Source organism: Lissotriton helveticus, chromosome 11 (genome assembly GCF_964261635.1).
Source record: "Lissotriton helveticus chromosome 11, aLisHel1.1, whole genome shotgun sequence".
Taxonomy (NCBI): domain Eukaryota; kingdom Metazoa; phylum Chordata; class Amphibia; order Caudata; family Salamandridae; genus Lissotriton; species Lissotriton helveticus.
The window spans coordinates 931,785,430-931,803,010 of NC_136072.1; the positions used below are offsets into that span (position 1 = coordinate 931,785,430).

Below are 17,581 nucleotides of genomic sequence, written 5' to 3' on the forward strand. Positions count from 1 at the left end.
AGGATCAAAACAGGAAACAAGTGTATACTACATACATAATATACATGACGAATGACCACCTCCAGTCCACTTAGAAATTCTCTTCTCCTAACTTATCTCCCGTTCGATTTCCTCTTTCTGTACACACTATTGTTCCCTTACCATCTTATTATGTGTATTATCCTGGGTTCTGATTGGTTGGCATGACTAGGGTTTTGATTGGTTCCTAGGACTAGGGGTTCTACTGGACCTAGGGCTTAGGTTTTGGGTTTTGATTGGCTAATAGGGCTGGGGTTCCCTAATGGCCCAGGGTCACTTGATCACTGGGCCTAGTTAATCCTAGGTTCAAGGAGTCCAGGTAAAGGGCAACAGGTTATGGGTGTTGCCTGTTAGGGCCTGGTAAGGTACTAGGTAGGGCCAGCCACTTTGCATCTCCACCATAAGAATTCAGGTAGGGAACCTCCAACTTACAAAATCTTTACCAACTAATAACCCTTAAAACCCCACATATTATACAACACACCACTCATATACAGCCACTGAGTAACTTTAACTACTATCAAATCTCTCCATCACCATCTAACTTTTCCAAACAAAAACAATCCCAACACTACACACCATAGCACAAACAATACAATTCATTAACCACGAATCAAATAACCTACAAGCAAAATGTCACCTGCCAGGAGGAAACCAAACGTCAAGGAAATGCACGAAAGTGTGAGCACAAGGTTCCCTAATCGTAAATTCCCAACTAACAGTGGAAAAATGCTGTTGTAAAACCACTACTTAAGAAACCCTCCCTTGATCCTGGGGTTTTAAAGAACTTTCGCCCCATCTCACTGCTCCCGGCTACCGCGAAGATGTTAGAAGCTCATTTAAATAAACATCTTGCTGCCTTCGTGGAGAGTTCGGGCTGTTTGGATCCTTCCCAGCATGGGTTTAGGAGGGAACATAGCACCGAGTCTGCCCTCACCCTGGTGCTTGATTCCATCCGCACGGGTGTGGATGGGGGCCAGACCTCCCTCCTAATCCTTCTGGACCTCACGGCTGCCTTCGATACCCTTTCTCCCCTAGTATTAACATCTCGATTGGGTGAGATTGGGGTTCAGGGGGCAGCCCTGGGGCTCCTTTCCTCTATCATAGAGAGCAGAGGGTAATGCTGGGTAAATTCCTATCTCCATCCCTGTCTGTGCAATGTGGGGTCCCTCAGGGGTCGGCGCTTAGTCCCACCCTTTTTAACATCTATGTGACCCCACTTGCCAGACTTATTAGATCTTTTGGGATGGAGGTAGTTTCCTACGCGGACGACACCCAGATCCTCGTCTCTCTCTCCCAGTCAACTAAGCTGACAGCCTCCAATTTTAGATCTTGTATGGAGGCAGTCAGCCAGTGAATGATTCACAATTCACTGAAATTAAATGGGGAGAAGACTGAGGTGATGGTGTTTGGAGGAAAGGAAGAGATCTGGTCAAAGGAGTGGTGGCCCGACTCACTGGGTGCCTGCCCTAATCCCACCTCTTTGGCTAAAAATCTTGGGGTCATGATCGATCCCATCCTGGGTATGTGCCCACAGGTTAATAGGACTGTATCTACCTGTTGGGGTATCATCCACATACTAAGGAAAATTAGGCACTACCTTTCTTTGCAGGCAAGGAGGCAACTTGCTGTTGCCCTCTTGGGCTCCCGCTTGGACTATTGCAATGCGCTGTACGCAGGACTGAATAAAAGCCAGCTGCAGCGCTTGCAGGTAGTCCAGAACGCGGCAGCCAGATTTGTCCTTGATCTACCTCGTCGTGCCTCGGCCACTTTTGCAAGGAAGCAGCTTCATTGGCTTCCGATGGAGGAGCGGATAGTCTTTAAATCCATGTGTATGGTATTTAAAGCTTTGGCGAAAAGTAGCCCTACAGGTATTGGATCCATCCTGTCTCATTATAATCCTGGCAGGAACCTCCGCTCCTCAACCCGACTTCTTCTCTGTGTTCCGCGGATTCGGAAAACCAGATGGGGTGGGAAGGCTTTTTCCTATCTGGCTCCAAAGTGGTGGAACGCTCTTCCGCTTGAATTAAGGTCCCTCCCCTCCCTACAGTCATTTAGATCTGCCCTTAAAACACGTCTCTATGTACAAGCGTACTTGTAGTTGTGCCCTGCATTTTTGATCCCTTTTGGTAGGCGCCTTGATACCTTCGGGTTTAGTCTGCGCGGTATAAGTTACATAATAAATAAATAACCCCCACACACACTGCACTAATCACTAGACAACACAGAAGTTAAATCATAACCCATCATAAAAAGCATCCCATACACATGCATCTCGAAGTCCACATTTCTCTAACCATGCAACCTCCACATCACCTCCAAAGCAGCCACGAGCACAATTCACATTTAAACCAGCAACATCAAAACACACTAACCCACTCCGTATCGACCCCCTATTACAGCCCAGGAAGAAGGAAAACCAATACCCAAAATGCCTACTCTTCAATGCATGATCGATGAACAAAAATCGCTTCGACATACAGAAACATTGCTCGGCGAAGATTCTGCACCCACCACATGCCTTAAAGTCATCCCTCTGGATTTTCACAGAAATTTTATTGGCACAACTGACAGAGGCCTAGCAGTCATCCATAAAAAGCCAACTCCAACTCATCCCCAATCCTTTCACTTAATATATAAATCACCACGCAGCAATACCAACTGTAAAGATAGCCTGCTTGATACTGTAACCAACACCTATCTGCAACATTTAAAACTATACATTCTAGAATACCTCAACATATGGTTTGACAATACAAATCTAACAACAATCACAGCTATCATATAAAACCTGGAATCCTGGGGCCCTGGCCAAGATGGCGACCTAAGCAGACGCAGAACCTGGAGGCTCCTCGCAGCGAGCCCCCTTTTCCAGCTAATTCGAGAATGAAAGTCCCCAGTTGTGCACCATAGACTGCCACGACGTGCGGGAGCGAAGCACTGTCCCAGGGAGCAGTTTCAGATGCGGTGCTGGGCGACCCTCACTGCGGCCCGGCGCTCAACAGCGGGAAATGGTACCCAGGCCGAAAGTCCAGTAGCGCGAAGGGACGGACACGATCAGGCCCTACCGGACGGAGGCATCACCGTCACCGACCTTGGACAGATTTCTGAAACAGCGCCCTCAAAGACAGTGAGAGGGAGGTGGAGGTGGTGTGAAGCGGCGGACGGGAGTGGCGCAGCATAGAGCCAGAGGCACCTGCCCAGGTGGCAGCGTGAAAATTGGGGGCCTACACAGATGCGGGTCAGGCGCCAATAGCTTTGGCGGGGAGACGGGTTGCATAGCGACTCTCACCTGGGACACATGGGAACGGCAAGCAGCGAAAGCATAGTAGGACCTGAGACAGCCATCCGCATATACGCCCCCTGCAACAGTGAGAGCCGGCCTTGGGGTGAGGTGAGGCAGCGGGCGCGAGCCGGAGGTCCACACCAGGGCGGCAGCTCGAAAAATCGAGGGCGCGGCTGGTGGGCCTGCGCGGACTCTGTGCCAGTGACATCAGTAGGGAGACGAGATGCAACGTGAACCTTTCTGAGGACATACAGGGAGCGGTGTCTAGACTGGGAGGCGCCCGTTATCCCCGGGGTGATCCACAAACCCCAGTGCCTGGGTGCCACCCACGAGAGGACTGTCACCTGGCCGCACAGGAATGGGCGTGCCCGACGCTGGTGGTGGGCCGGTAATCCCCTAAGCTGAGCATAGCAACAGCCTCAGAAGGTAGGGTGGAATAGGAGCGCTGCGGGGCACACGCAATCAGCGGATGCACACAGACGGAGGGATAAGGCCCGACACCGCAGCGGGAGGATAGGCGCTGCACGTGCGGCGACGCCACCACTAGGGCTAATACGTTGAGCGACTGGGATGGAGCTATCCTTGGGCGCCGCCTGCCCTGCCACCTGTCGGCCAACTGCTGAGGCAATAGCACGCTGGAGACTGCTAAGAGCGGCCCTAAGAGACGCAGCACCTAGGGGTGAGATCACACTCAAGTACAGGCCGGCACCAGGCGGCAGCACGCAGTACCCACACAAGATATCCTACAGCCGGAGGCCACAAGAAAGGAGTGACCAATAAGGGAGAGGGCCTTCCTTCCCTACAGCACGGCTGCCCTGCGAGCTGACATCAGCGCCCGAACTGGACGATAGTGCCATATTCGACTAAAGAGGGTGAACCGCAGCGCAGCGACGGGGGGGCACCCGTTAACCATCCTCTCCTTTCCTCCCAGTTGGGAAGATCGTTACAGTTATTAAGCGAGTGCCATATCACTGATACACACAAGCGTCCCAGGGACTCACGAAACGTCAAGACGGGACAAGGTAGCCGGAGAGCCCCAGGAAGCAGTCGAACATCTGTCGAAGCTTGGAGAGAGAAAAAAAATACCACAAGAACGGAGTCTTAGTGAGCCCAACATACATTCTCCCCCCACGGCACCTGGAGGAGTTCCCTGGGGGCGCACACACACGGACAAGGAACAGAGGCCTAGGACTGGCGGGCGGGGGGCCCCACAATGTCTACAACAAGGAAAGGGGAGCTTTCACTAAAAGAGATGCTTACCAAAGGATCCACAGCAGGGGACAGAGGTGGTCACACCCCCCTGGCCCCTACCCCGCAAGCAAACCAGGGGGATGGGGAAGTGCAATCATCCCGGGCACTTCTCGAAATGCTTTTCAACACTCTTTGAGAGGACTCTCAAACAATCAAACAAGAGGTAGCAGGAGAAGTGAGAGATATGCTGCGACGTCGACGAGCTCGAAGAGCGTGTGGCTGCCATAGAAGACAGTGACCAATCCAAAAACGAGGAGTTAGAACACCTAAAGCAGGAACTCATCCGCCTCAAAGACCAGCAAGTGGACCTACAGGCGCACACAGAAGACCTCGAAAATCGGTCAAGGCGCAACAACATTCGCGTCCGAGGGGTCCCGCTGCAAGAAGAAGGGGCAGATGTAGCCTGATACCTCCGGGGCCTATTTAGGGAGATTCTGGGCAAGGGCTCATACTTCGCTATCCGCATTGATCGTGCGCACAGGGTGGGCATAGCGAGGCGGGCGCCGGCCCCTCCGCCGGACATTCTGGCCTTCCTGCCGGACTTCCCGTTGAAGGAGCGTATACTACATGAGGCAAGATCGAAACAGCCCATTAAATACCAAGGACACTCCATAGCCCTCTTTCAGGACTTGGCCTCCATCACCCTCCAAAAGGGGAAAGCATTCAAGGAAGTGACCACCATCTTAAGAGACAAAGGAGTGACATTTTCCTGGGACCACCCCTTCCACCTGATCTTCAAATGGAACGGCAAATTGCACCAGATGAGATCCCTCCAAGAGACATATGCACTTCTGGGCTCCTCCCAGAGCCCTTCACAACGATCATCAGGGAGAGGATGGCAGAGAGTGGGCCGCAAACACTCACCCACAGTGTAATTGGGACCGGACCTCGCAACCATGACGCATGAAAGGGCAGTCAGCCCTGGAAGCGGTGTCAAGAAACACCTCATCACCGGAGTAACCTTAGTCTGCACATGGGGACATATACACACTGACCTATAGCTAGGCGGGGGGCCAGGGTCGCTGGGGCTACACAATCTCCCTGATTCTTCCTCACCATATGCTCGTGGCTTTGGATGGCAGGCATTGGACTACAGTAAAATGTTGTGGTTGTTCAGTTAGGGTTAGGGAGGGGGAGGGAAGGAACCGGGAGGCAGGGGTGAAGGGAGGCCTGTATAGGAGAAGGAGAGAGAGGCGAGAGACTGAAGCAAATTCCGAACATTTACGAATGCAAGGGAGATGTAGCCCTGAAAGTTCAAGGGGGTGGGGCTCGTTGGGGCTCCGGGGGGGGGATGGGAACCGGTGTACTGACAGGGAAGGGTCATGGCTGGAGGCCAGAATTACTGTGGGAGAGTAGTGCAGCTCAAGGGCACAGACATACAACTGGTAGTGGCAGACTCCCAATGACACGGCAGTCCATACTCACGAAGACAACATGTCGAGACCTACTTTCCAGGTTATCACCCTCAATGTGAAAGGGTTAAATAACCCTGCTAAAAGGTGAGCTATTTTGTCATACTTAGAGAACTCTGGGGCTTCGGTGTGTCTATTACAAGAAACACATTTGCTGTCTAGATATTGGCACAGAATAAAGTCCCGGGCATTTCCCCAGCAGTTCTACTACTCTACTATGGATAAGAAAGCAGGGGTAGCTATATTGTTTGCTAGGCACTTCCAGGGCAAGGTGGGCGATAAGTTGGCAGAGATCAAAGGGCCGGCTGCTGGCATACAAGGCGTGGGTGGGTGGCACCGCCATAGTTGTAGGGTCCCTGTATGCCCCCAATTCAGGTCAAGAGCCCTTTCTTAAGGGAGACCTGTCCGAGATTCTTAGCCCTCAGGACAGGCAGATTTTAGTGGGAGGTGATCTCAACTTGGTTATAGATCCGGAGAAGGACAGGTCGGACCATCGCTATGGGTCCACAGGAGCCATATCTAAAGAGGGGAGGGACTGGCTGAGATGCAGAGGGCTGGTGGATCTTTGGCGAGAGGCTCACCCTCAGAGCACACAGTATTCCTTTTACTCGCATGTGCACCACACATACGCCAGACTAGACCACTTTATTGGGGCATCAGAGATCAATGCACTAGTAAGCACAGTGGATATCACCCCAGCTGTGCTCTCTGACCAGGACGCTGTGACAGTGACCATCGCCGTACCTCCGACTCGTACACCAAAGGGGAGGTGGCGGCTGCGGGAGGCTCTACTACAGAGAGAAGGGGTATCTCAACAGCTACACTAATGCATCACTGACTATCTTACGATCAATGATAGTACTGACACACCCATGACAGCAATATGGGGGGCCCTTAAAGCGTGGTGAGGGGAGAACTGATAGCTATCTCCGCTGCATAAGCTCGAGAACGGAAAGAAAAGAGGGACTCACTCACAGTTAAGGTGGTGGAATTAGAGAGGGTGCACAGTCGAACAGGAGCCCCCAGGATATGGCGGCAATTGAAAGCGGCCAGAGCACAGCTAGCAAGCCTCGAAAGAGCCGAATATGCGGCCCTACGGCTTAAACATGCATATTACATAGGAGGAGATAAAACATGGCGTCTCATGACTTTCCTGGGCCTGATGACTTTTCGGACGGGTTTTATAAAACGTTTGGCCCGCTCCTAGCTCCGATTTCAACTCACCTTTTTAATTCTTTTCAGGGCCCTGGATCTATTCCTCGGACATGCTTGAGGGTGATATAATTGTTTTACCCAAACCTGGGAAAGACGTTACCCAATGCGGCGCTTACAGGCCAATTTCCTTACTAAACCTGGACCTGAAACTTTTTACAGGGGTCCTCGCGGCCCACGATTGCCTGGTATTATCAAACCAGATCAATCTGGTTTTATACCGAACAGGCAAAACAGCGACAACACCTAACGCCTCATGCATTTAATTGACAAAGCGCATTACACCAGGATGGATGCCATACTGCTGTCGATAGATGCCGAAAAAGCCTTCGACAGGGTAGACTTTTTTTTTTTTTTTTTAGACAAAACACGGGCACACTTTGGGATTGGGCACCGGTTTAGAGCCTGGGTCGAGAGATGCTACGACAAGCCTAAGGCGACGATAAGGGTTAATGGAACAAGCTCACAACCATTCGACATTAGACGGGTCACACGGCACGAGTGCCCTCCGTCGACCCTCCTCTTCGCGCTCTACGTGGAGCCCCTAGCAAAGAGGATACGAGACAACCCAGATATCTCTGGCATTCCCTTCGGAGGAGAACGGCACACAATCACTCTGTATGCAGGCGACATATTGGCGACTCTGGAAACACCCAAGCGTACTGTGCCAGCCTTCCTGCCGAAGCTGTCGGCATTTGGGAGCATGTCCGGTTTTAAAATAAACACAGGAAAATCAATGCTCCTACCTCTAGGTCTCAATGAGAACATGCCAAGAGGCACCTCCCAAGAATACGGAGAAGTCCGACCCCAGGCTTCGATCCCTTACTTGGGGATAGTCTTGGCCCAGTCTACTGAGCAAACAGTCGCCCAGAACTACACTAATCTCACCTCCCAAATACAAAGGGAATTGCGCAAGTGGCAGAAGCAACCTCTATCATTGTTGGACGCATCGCTGCCGTAAAGATGTCCATCTTGCCCAAAGTACTGTATACTTTCCAGACCATTACGGTTGGGCCTCCCAAGGGCTCCATTCATAAGCTGCAAGGAGCGGTGCAGCACTTTATATGGGCCGGGAAGCGGCCACGGATGCACAGGGACTTATCCTATCATTCCCCTGAAGAGGGGGGCTGGGGATTCCCAACTTATTGACCTATTTTCAAGCGGCACAACTCAGATACTTAGTAGAATGGAGTTAACCAGAGTCCGAAAGAGGTGGCTATTTCAGGATAGGGCGATGGTGTGGCTATCCCTTTGGAAAATACCCTTCCTGAGACTGCCCGATAGGCCAACGTACCTAAACAACTCCCCAATCACTCGCACAGTGATGCAGGTATGGGATATGGTAGCGTTCAAACAGGGACTCACCTCCTTTCCCTCACCACTTACACCTCTGTTCGATAATTCTGAATTAACGCCTGGGCTGGAGGGATAGCGTTCCTGTAATGTGCCTATTCAGTTGTTTGAAAATCAATAAAACAAAGTTAAACATAATAAATAGTTTCTGGCCCAACTCACTGCACAGGACACACGCTAGATGTCATATGTGCACCCTTAGGACTAGCCACAGATAACTCCCCCGTAAGCTGGAGCGCTCAAGAGCTACACATCTACCAATAACAACACTTTGAAGACAAAACCCAACAACAAATGCTTGTACAGACAATGGAAAGAAATAGACATTCAGCAAGTCAACACTCAGTTCGAAAAACCCTGAATAAACATGCGGCTGCAAGGCATACCCACGTTCTACAACTGGATCTCTGCTGCATTGTACAAACAGATAACCAACAAAAACCAGATCCAGAGTTGACCACAAAAATAACACAACATGGGCTACTGACAAGTTTAAAAGTATTAAAACAGAACTCAACAAACTACAATGCAAATGGATAAAATCAGGAGATGAAACACACAAAACAATGCTACAACCCTCTGTACCAGAGCCTATAAAAGAGCCATCAGAACCACAAAAAGAAACCACTACTCCATGCACATGGCTGTAGCAGAATGCCCTTCCTAAGAACTCCCGGAATTCTATTCGAATTTTATGAATCCAGACTGCCTAAACATAAAACACCAAAAAGCATAAGACGTCCATGACAAAATTTCTAACTGATCTAAAAAATTACAAAGATTGAAAATTACCTGAAGAAACACACATACAACACCACAGTAAGTGACCTACCCACCACAGAAAGAGACAAAAAGAATCATTCATCAATGCATACCTTCAATACCCTGACACAAAAAGATGTTATTATCATTGCAGCCAGACCATCAGGATCACCATCAGACCCAGCACCGCCAGGAACCTTTTAAGATATCCTTCACTCAGCTGGTGCAGGAGAGGTATCCAGATGCCTACTCAACAAGTCCCTGGAACGAGGTTCATTCCCACCTGACCTTGAAACCTCCTATGGAAGACCTCTACTCAAAAAGAAAAACCTTGGCCCATCTGAGCGAGTAAATTACAGGCCCATGTCAAATGGATCACTCTTAGGAAAACATTTTGAGAGAGCAATGTTTACTCAACTATCTAATTTTACCAAACATTATGGCATACTGTTAGAGCAACGGTCTGGTATCAATCCAAGCAGAGGCACAGAATCAGCCATTATATCCATCTGGGGTGATCTAAAATTCAAAGTGAACAAAAACAGAGTAGCTTCCTTTTTACTTCTGGATTTATCTACTGTGTTTGAAACTGTCCACCACTACACTTGTGGTGAGCTCACACAGCAGCAGGAGACACCTTCAAGTGGAAGTGGCAGCCCTGGAATTGAGAGACGTGGCCCTGGGAGAAAGGAAGCAGGCCCTTGAAGAAAGAAGAACTACACTGAGCATGAGGCCCAAAAAGAATGGGGGCAGCAATAGAGACACTAAAGTATTTGACAGGGGTGCCCAAGTCAGATTGCCCAAAGAGATTGTGTCTAGCTATGCACCAGGGGATGATAGAGACACGTGGCTAGCCTTATGAGGAAAGTGGGTACCCAACACTGGGAACAACAACTATGGGAGTTAGTACCAGTAGTTGGTACGGATAGACTGTTTGCACTTGAGGAGGAGGTACCAGAATCCTACCCTCACATGAAGGCAGCACTTGTCAAGTTGTTTGGTCTCATTACTGAAGAGTACAGACAAGCTAAGGACATCACAAAATGGGGCAACACAGACATGGGTGGACTTGGTAGATGCATCAGTAAAGGCACAATATGATTGGATAAAAGGTAACAATGTAATTACCTATGAAAGGCTCTATAATTGGTTGGTCGAGTGGCACATCTTTACAAATTGCCTCCCCCAGAAACATTACACCAACATCTAGTCGACTCGAAGCTTACTGGCCCCAGAGAGCGGAGCAAGATAGCTGATGAGTTTGTTGGGACAAGAGGACCCAAAGAAGACCCAGGGGGTGATCCTATGAGGGGGGAGGGGATATGCCCACAGAAGGGAAAAGAGGAAGGAGTAAACCAACTAAAAAGGTTCCCTCAGAACCCAAAAACCCTAAGGAGGGGGGCAAGACCCAGCTCACCTCCAGCAAGCAAAGTAGTGGGGACCCAAGGCTAAAGCAACTGTTAGACAAGAGGTTGCGTTTCTATTGCCAGCAGCCAGGACACCACCGAGAGGATGCAGCATGCCCCAAGAAGGTGGTTAGCACTGTGGTGACTAGTGTACCCTTTGAAGAGTATACCTCAGAGGAGAAGGTTCTAGTAGCTTTCGACTGAGAAAGGGGTCCAGATGGTAAGCTGGTGACTGCTGAGGCACTTTCACCACCTCAAGGTGAATGGGAACCGAACTACTGCTCTAAGACACACAGGTGCCAGTCACACTATAGTGGTGGATAGGTTACAGTCCCCAGACCAGTATTTGCCAAGAGAAGTAAGGAGAGTTAGGGTAACCTAGGGGAGGTCACAAATCACCCAGTGGCCTTAGTGTCGGTAGAGGGTACCCTTTGCGGGCATAGGGTGGTAGACAGTCCTGACCTCCCGTAGATTGTCTCCTCGTCAATGACCTCCCAGAGGTTGATCTGCACCCAGAGGGGGAAGCCGGGAAGGCGTTGCCAGTCCCAAGGATCCTGGAGGTCCTGTCCCTAAAGTTAGGAGATGTAGACCCCAGAAGAGTGGCAAGATTAGGAAGGCAACTCTTAGTTAGAGATCCAAGGAGCCAGGGTCAACCTACCAATGTGGGGGTGGGCCCCAAGACTGGCCCTGGTGAGGCCTCTCCAGACCCCAGAGGACGTTCTGGATAGTCAGGCAACTGCTGTCAGACCCCTTGATCCTGTTGGTCATGGTGGGGGGGGTTACTCCACTGTAGTGTGACTCTTTTGGGTCAGTTAGGTGTTGCCCTAGGTAGGGCTAGGTGAGGTAGATACATCACAGTCCCAAGTAGAGGGAGGCAAAACGGTTGGCAGAGACAGTCCTAGCCAAAGCCCAAGTTAGGTTGGGTCCAGTCATTGAGGTAGGTCAGCTCCCCAGAGCGAACGATTTTTGCAAACGGATGTAAGGTACAATTATACCTTCAATGGTCATCCAGTTTCCCTATATTCTTCCTCGTTGCATAGTCAAGAGACATACCAGCAGTCTGGTTGAATTCTGCTCGACATATCTGTGGGAAGGGGTTATGTAAGGAAACCGGCTTTTTGCAGATTTACCCCTACTTTTTGTCCTGATTTTGACTACTAGGTACCGGTGTAATGACTTTGCCTTACTAAACAGGTGCATGTGCTCGGACTGTTGAAAAGATGCATGTTCATTTTGCTTATCTCAAATTGGCATAGCCTAACTTATTTGTAAGTCCCTTGTACATTGTACCAGGTGTATCCAGAGCCTGTAAGTTAGAACGTCCCCCAGGGACTGCAGCACTTGTTTTGCCACCCTAATTGGTATAAGGTAAAACATGGCTCCCAGTCTGCCACTGCGTACTGGAAGGGCAGTTTCAAACATCTAACTCGACTTTGCAATTAAAAGTAATGGCAGAGCTCACATCTTCCTTTTTAATATAAGAAAGTCACCCATAAGGTAGACCTAAGCAGCCCTAAGAGGGGGAGCTGTATGTTACTAAGTGGAACATGCACTTTTACACGCTATAGCAGTAAAAACCCTAAATTGAGGTTTCTATTGTGGAGAGGCTAGTAGCCCCATTGACAATTGTAGAGTTACAGGCTGACTCCTGAGCCCTGCTAATTTCTGAATGGGACTACTAAAGTTGCTACTGTAAGCTATCAAATAATCAGTGTGCTACATCTGATGCAATGGTTACATCAAATTTCATTTCAATGGTGGGCAAAATACAACTTTAGAAGTTTCCACTTTAGTCGCCCAAGATTTCCAGAGCCCTTTTACTGGGTCTGTCCGGCAGACAGCTTTCTGTCCTCCTGGGGAGGCATACCAATGACACAAGAAACCCAAATCATTTTTTTTTTTTTAAGGATATCCCTGAAGACCTCTACAATTCAAAACTTGATGACTGCCTTCAAGTCATTAACACATGGATGATGAAGAATCATCTAAAAGCTCAACACAGCAAAGACAGATTATGCCATGCAGACAATGGCAAAACTACCAGCCTACCGCCATATGGCCTAAGAAACTTGAAGCCCCTCTGACAACATCAAGAGAAGTTAGAAACATTGAATAACCATGGATTAAGACTTACCCTTCATATCTCATGCTAACAACATTACAAAGAGGGCCTTCTACACAATGAACACTATGCCACATCTTCCCATACTTTCCATACCAACAAACTGCAAGCTATCCTCGTGCTTGTAATCTCCAGGTATGACTATGCCAACAGCCTATACCTTGGCACTCCTGCATTCATCATATGCACAATACAACTCATCCACAATGCTGCAGGAAGGCTTCTTCTCGGCCTTCACCCAAGAGAATACTTGACTCCAGTCCTGCAATAGCTCCACTAGCTACCTATAGCTAGAATTTTTTTTTTACAAGCCCTCTGCACTGTCCACAGAGCTTCCCAAGGAAAAGGACTGCTATACCTACAAGTTCAATTCAAGCAATACTAACCAATCAGAACACTGCGCTCCAGGCTCGCACTACTTACCACCGTACCATATTACTATATATATATATATATATATTATAAATACAAAGAACCAGCGCTTCGAAGCGCACACGGAGTTCAATCTTCGTAACAGCTCAGCGGCTTCCCTTCCCACAGGTAAAATAACTCAGCCTAACGCGTTTCGGAGCTGTGATGCTCCTTGTTCACAGGCAAACACATGAAGAGCAGAAAATCAAGGAAGGCACATTACCGGCAAGTCTTTTATTTCGTCATCACTTAGTGCCTTGTAACAACGTTGCATGCCGGTACTTTGAGTCTTTAGTAGTCTCCCTATGGTAGGCTGGTGCCGCCTTGCTCGTTTCATGTGGTAAATAATTAGTAATGAAGTAGCCCTTCAGTGGGCCCCCGGGATGAAGGTTTTCCGACAGCGCAGCTGATTGAAGACCCCAGCTGGAGACTTGGAACAGTTCAAGTGTCTCCTTGGCCCCGAGTCCGGGCGGTGCAGCTTCGCGACAATGGATTGCCGCATGACATTTTAAATACAAAGAACCAGCGCTTCGAAGCGCACACGGAGTTCAATCTTCGTAACAGCTCAGCGGCTTCCCTTCCCACAGGTAAAATAACTCAGCCTAACGCGTTTCGGAGCTGTGATGCTCCTTGTTCACAGGCAAACACATGAAGAGCAGAAAATCAAGGAAGGCACATTACCGGCAAGTCTTTTATTTCGTCATCACTTAGTGCCTTGTAACAACGTTGCATGCCGGTACTTTGAGTCTTTAGTAGTCTCCCTATGGTAGGCTGGTGCCGCCTTGCTCGTTTCATGTGGTAAATAATTAGTAATGAAGTAGCCCTTCAGTGGGCCCCCGGGATGAAGGTTTTCCGACAGCGCAGCTGATTGAAGACCCCAGCTGGAGACTTGGAACAGTTCAAGTGTCTCCTTGGCCCCGAGTCCGGGCGGTGCAGCTTCGCGACAATGGATTGCCGCATGGGGGCCCACTGAAGGGCTACTTCATTACTAATTATTTACCACATGAAACGAGCAAGGCGGCACCAGCCTACCATAGGGAGACTACTAAAGACTCAAAGACTAAAGACTCAAAGTACCGGCATGCAACGTTGTTACAAGGCACTAAGTGATGACGAAATAAAAGACTTGCCGGTAATGTGCCTTCCTTGATTTTCTGCTCTTCATGTGTTTGCCTGTGAACAAGGAGCATCACAGCTCCGAAACGCGTTAGGCTGAGTTATTTTACCTGTGGGAAGGGAAGCCGCTGAGCTGTTACGAAGATTGAACTCCGTGTGCGCTTCGAAGCGCTGGTTCTTTGTATTTAATATATATATATATATATATATATATAAATTTTATTTATGGTATTTATGCACATACAAACAATACACAGTGAAAACGTTGTATGGGTAGCCATCCTATGCTTTACAGGGTAAGTGGTACATAGTAAGTACTTTGGGTGGCCCCCTTTCTTGCTTGGCTATACAGTGAAGGTAGGCTGTAAGTGGAGTAGGAGAAAAGAAAAGAGTGAATAAGTAAAGAGAGAGATTACAGGGTAGGGCCCACAGCATCGAGCGCATTGGCAGTGGTGTACCTTTTTATTGTTCGATACATTTTTTTTGTTTTTGTTCGGTATCTCGTTCAGTAGTTCGGTTTTAAGGTGGGTCAGAAGGGGTCAAGCACTTGTCCAGTGGTTTCCATAGGTGTCTGGAGGATGTTTTCCATGGTGAGTATCTTATCGCTAGGGAGTCGACTCCTCTTAGGTAAGTGACCCTGCTAAGCCAGCTGCTGTAGGATGCTTTAGAGGTGTCCTTCAAGTTTTAGTACTAACTTGGCTGCGGCGATTAGGAGAAGGTCCAGTAGTTCCCTTTCTCCCTCTGTGGGAGCTCAGTTCGGATAAAAGCCGTAGTGATCGAAGCAACGTCTCTTATTATTTTACATTTGAATACCTTGTCTAATGTCAAATACCTTTCCACAAAACCCATGGAGTGTCGGGCACAGAAATATCAGGTATTCTAGGTCACCTCTGTTTGCGTTGCAGTTCCAGCAGGTGGGGCTGTGTCTGAGTCCTAGTTTATGTAGGCGGTCTGGGGTCCAGAATGTTTTATGTAAGAGCCATAGTTTGGTCTGTGCGAGGGCTGAGGTAATCTTGGTCTGTGTGGCTGATGACCATAGGGTGGACCACTCCCGTCGTCCAATGGTGGGTGTATGCGGTCATTCCAGTATTTTTCTGTTTTATCGTTGATATTCGATTTATGGGTGTTGAGGGGTTTTTATATGCGCGACACCTGATGTCCTAGTTTGTTTATGTTAGTTACATATTGGAATATTGATGGCTTTGTATTTGTTATTTTGGATTTTGTAATGTCTATTTTGATCTTTAGGAATCTGTAGAGATCTGAGTCATCAAGTTGGTGTGAGTTTTTTAGGCTGGCGAAGGTCAGCGGCGTGGAGTCCGCTTCCAGCTGGTATGAGTGTGCTATGCCTTTTTCTATCCAGTTATCGAAGTAGAGCTTTTTCCCTTTGTATTTTATGGCGCTATTTGCCCATAGGGATTCAGCTTTGGAACCTTAATGCTAACCTCCATCTTTTTGTCTAGCTTTAGTAGTGCTATCTTCGTGTTTTTGAATATTGTGCTGCTCGCCTGGGGGTGTGTGTTGGCTGTGAGAGCCAGTGGGTTCAGATTAAAGTATTGCCTTTTCTAGCTGTAGCCAGACTGGTGCGTAGTCTATCGACTGCTCTATCCAGTGAGTGCCCTGCTTGGCTAGGAATGAGAGTTGGAATGTTCTGAAGTCGTCTATGTTAACTCCTCCCTGATTTTTGGGTCTTCTTAGTTTTTTCAAGTTTATCCTAGCTTTCTTGTCCTGCCAGAGAAAACTGGTGCATATTTTATCTAGTTTTTGGTGGAATTCGTCTGAGAGGAAAATTGGAAGCATGCTTGTGAGGTAGTTTACTAGGGGGGTGATCATCATTTTTATTGTTTCGATTCTCCCCCACCAGGACATGAATTTGGGAGACCATGCCTCTAGATTTCTCTTAGTTTTGTCTAGTGCGAATTTCTCATTGTGTCTTAGGGTGGAAACCAGGTCTATGCTGAAGTAAATACCCAGGTACTTGATGTAGCCTGTCTGCCACTTTATTCCCGAGGATCCCAGAACTTCTTTAGTGCTGTGGATGTTTAGCGGTTTGCATTCTGACTTACCGTTATTGAGAGTGTAGCCTGATAACTCAGCATAATCGTTGATTGTGGACATGAGTGCCTCTATCGATGTCTTTGCTTGCTGTGTCATTATTAGAATGTCATCTGTGTACGCTGCTATTTTAACAGTCGTCTGTCCGATGTTCACCCCGTTTATTTTCTCGTTTAGTTTTATATCTTGGATTAAGGGTTCTAGGGATAGGAGGAAAAGCGCGGGCGACAGAGGGCATCCCTGTCTCGTTCCTTGTTGCAGTGTAAATGGTTTCGAAAGGGCCCCATTTATTGTGATGCACGCAGTTGGTGAGTGGTTCAGGGCCATTACCATTTTAGTGTATCTTTCTCCCAGGTTGTAGTTATGCATGCAATGTTCTAGGAAAGCCGATGAGACTTTTTCTAAGGCTTTCTCAGCGTCTAGTGCAATGGCAACTGCTTGGAGTGGGCTCTTTGAGGCTTGTTCTAGCACGTGGCATAACAGGCGTGTGTTGTCACTGGCCATTCTGCCTTTCATGAAGCCCACCTGGGTATTGCCTATCAGTTTGGGCAGTATCTTGTTCAGTCTGGCAGCTAGAATCTTTGCATAGATTTTGCAATCTACATTGATAAGTGAGATTGGTCTGTAGTTCTTTGGGAACTGGTGGTCCGTGTTTTCTTTAGGTATTACTGTTATGGTCACTCCTGCCATAGATGGTGGTATTTTCCCTGTGTTCGCAGTGTGGTTAAAGACTCTTCTCATGAGTGGTGCCAGATGTGGAAGGAAGGATTTGTAAAAGTCTGCTGTGTATCCGTCTGGGCCAGGGATTTTTGTTCTTTTTTAGGGACCTGACTGCCATTTCTATCTCTGCCCCATTGATGTCTAATCCTAGACTGGTGCTGTCCGTTTTGTCAAGTGTCGGAAGGCCTAGTTTCTCTAGGTACTTTTGGCACTTTTCTTTGTCTAGCTTCTTGTCGTTCTTGTATAGATCTGAGTAGAATTGTCTGAAGGTTCTGAGGATCTCTTTGTGATTGGTGTGTGTTTTATTATCCACGTGAGTGATCGATGTGATTGCCCTCTGGTTGTTTTTATATTTCAAGTATGATGCCAGGAGTTTATCTGCTCTATTTGCTTCGCACAGGTTTAGAGCTTTACATCTGTTGAACCAGAGGCCAGCCCTTTCACTAACGATTTTGTT

At 48.3% G+C, this 17,581-nt stretch overlaps 1 protein-coding gene across 1 annotated transcript in view; it reads right to left on the minus strand.

Moving 5' to 3' along the window:
* The window catches only part of PES1 (pescadillo ribosomal biogenesis factor 1), a 142,008-nt gene that overhangs the window by 108,389 nt on the left and 16,038 nt on the right, over nt 1–17,581 (minus strand). The window lies entirely within an intron of this gene.